This window comes from Chaetura pelagica, unplaced genomic scaffold (genome assembly GCF_000747805.2).
Source record: "Chaetura pelagica isolate M959 unplaced genomic scaffold, ChaPel_1.0 scaffold138, whole genome shotgun sequence".
Lineage (NCBI taxonomy): Eukaryota > Metazoa > Chordata > Aves > Apodiformes > Apodidae > Chaetura > Chaetura pelagica.
In genome coordinates this window covers 5,018,708-5,021,599 of record NW_009954215.1, presented here as the reverse complement: position 1 = coordinate 5,021,599, position 2,892 = coordinate 5,018,708, and positions in this window count along the sequence as shown.

Sequence of the window (2,892 nt, the reverse complement as noted above, 5' to 3'; positions counted from 1 at the left end):
CTTGAAGTTTTGAAGCTGATGTTATTTATGCAGAACTGACATGTCTCTTTGTCCTGAGCCATGTGGCCCAGATTCCAGCCCTTGAATCTACAACACATTACTCATGTGGGTGCTCCTCTTTCAAGTCCTTGATTCCAATGGGATTACTCACATGTGCAGGCATAAGGCGACTGTGCGCCTGATGGTAGCTCAGTCTCTGCAAAGCAGGGGTAAATCCTGCTGCTTTCTGCTGATTTACACCAGTATGCTGAACATAAAAATCTGCAACAGGAGCAGCTGCTCGGTAAAAGAAAGATCAAGCTGATACCTGTTTTGCCTCCTTATACTTTTCCACTTCTCCCATTTCTGCTGTCATAGGGGCAGCCTGCAGGAAGGTCTGCTCTTCAATACCATCAGGGCACTGCTGCACTCTAAGGGTTAAAGTGAGAAGGCACTTTGTTTTTGGAGATTTATTGCTTTCCCCCTGCTATATTTGTAAAGCTCATCATTACAGACAGCCATCCCCACCCCTGCAGCTGTCTGTGCATTTTTTCTCTAGAGTTCTAGAGTTGTACTTTACTGAGGAAATTATAATTATTAAAACACACAAGGTCATGCTCTAGATGAACTTGGAAACAGTTCAAATATGTTTCAGGTTTGAAACTATTTAGCAGCTAGGGCCAAATGGTGAGTTCATAACAAAAGAATGGTTAATTTCACACTTCAGATAACATTTCCCCCGGAAAGCGGTAAAGCATGTTGGTACAGAATTATTAAAGGTCGAAAAGATTAGAGACACATAATCAGTCATTAGACCTGATAATTAGATATTAAAGGCAAGCTCAGGGAGGAGGCAGAGTGGTTCTCCCTGAATGAGCCAGTGTCTGCCCCTTATCTTTAAATCACTCTTTTACAGCTTTTTTTTTTTTTTTTTCCTTTTTTTTTTTTTTTTCTGTTCAGAAAGCCACAGTGACGAGGACTTCTAACTTGGGACATCTTGAGAACTATCCCACAAGTGGCTCTTGTCCCTCTGCTGCAGATGACACAGTTTTGGGTACATGTCCCTGGACAACATCATCAGGCCATCACTTGAATTAAAATTTGTAAACCACACACTGAAATAGCAGCCAATAAAACACCAATATCCCTCTCCCCAAGTTACCTTCCCCTGTGCATTGGGATGGTGGGAGAAGGCAGCAGCAGGTGTTGGTGGCATCCCCAGCACTCTGCATCAAAAATAATCACTGCTTTTCCCTTGCAAACTGTGAAAGGGATTTTGACAAAGCAAGTTTTGAAAGATCAAACCTCCTTTGTGCAAACAGCAGCCTGAAATGGTTCTCTGTGAGCCTATGGGAGATTTGTGGCTAAAGCAGGTTGATCTGTATTGGGTTTCCTCCAAAACTCAGGCTCTCCCATGCAAGCCTTCCCTCCCATTATCCTGGAGTTCAGTGCTGAGATTTCTCAGCAGCCCTTTAAAAAAAATGGCTTAAAAGAATGTTTCTCTAAAACAAAACAATAAATCCCCCAAACTAACTCTGCCTTCCTGGTCAGTGGCATCCAAACATGAATGTTAGATGTTACAAATCCTTCCTTGGCAGCTTTCCTACAGAAACAGCAATGGTCCAGCCAGGGTCACCCAGCCAGCCTCAGCTCTGTCCCCAGGTCCCCAGTCTCATCCTGCCCTGGGGGAAAACACAGAGACCATTTGCATTTTTCAGCTGGAGTTATGAAAATCCATCAACAGAAAACCAGGAGATGACAGGCTTTATAAGCACATCTCAGAGGCACAGGCATGACCTACCTACTCCCATGATTGCAGGGTGACACTGGAGACTAGACTATGGCTTTGGGGAAATCAGTGACAGCCCTGGCTGCTGGGGTGGGGTGGAAAGGTGATGCTTTGTCTGGGTTATTGCCCTAGCTGAGGGTCTTTTATTTTCTCAGCTGTGCACAGCTATGGACATGCCCACAGCCTGTCTCTGAATCACGTCCCGTGCTGGCTATTCAGCTGCACAGAAAGGAGGTCATGAGGCTGAGTCTTACCTCTGAATTTTCCTTCTTGCCCAGGTATCATATTTTATTTTTAATTTTGAAAGATCTTGCTCATGTCTTTGTGAGGGAAAAAAAAAAAAAGAACAGCAGTGAGCATTCAACACTGGTTTCATTTTTCATCACCATTATCAAGGTTTGGTTTTTAACTTTGGAATGTCCTTATCTAAAATGAAATCAAATAAGCACTTTGTGGCAAGGGGTCCTACACTCCCTCCTCACCTAAGGGAGGTTGTGGAACGTGTAGCACTTGCTCCGCTGCTGCTGCTGGAAGCAGTTCACCAAAGCTGACACATGTACATGTCTATCTACATGCACATATGGCTGGTAACCTATGGCACAAAGGTTTACACCAAGCAGGTTTCCCAACCTCTGGACACAGTCAAGGATGGCTGTGGGTGCAGTTACTCTCATGGACAGTTATCCAAATGAAGAGAAATGCTTGTAAAATCCAAAGCATATTTTTAGTGAGCCTAGTGTGGCACACAGCAGGACACAAGCAGGATCCCATCCTTGTGTTTCACACAAAAGTAAGCCCTGCAGAGCAGCAACTCTGTCTCTTACAATGCTGACCATGTTGTGAGGACCTGGGAAAGGCTTTCACTTCATCCAGCCTCAGGATCCATGTGCTTCTGAAGCATGTTGCTGACTCCAGCTTCCATCAAAAGTTGGACACAGGGAGAAATGGACTCAAGGACCTGAAGACAGACTGAACCCACCACATGACCAGACCATCCAGATGGGCTTTGTGCTTGTGTGCCCTCAGTGTGGAAAACTGGCAAGATGGAACTGGAGAACAAGCCTTGGGCCTGGGCTTACTTGCAAACATGGATGCAAACACCTAGTTTTCTCCCAACTCCTTTC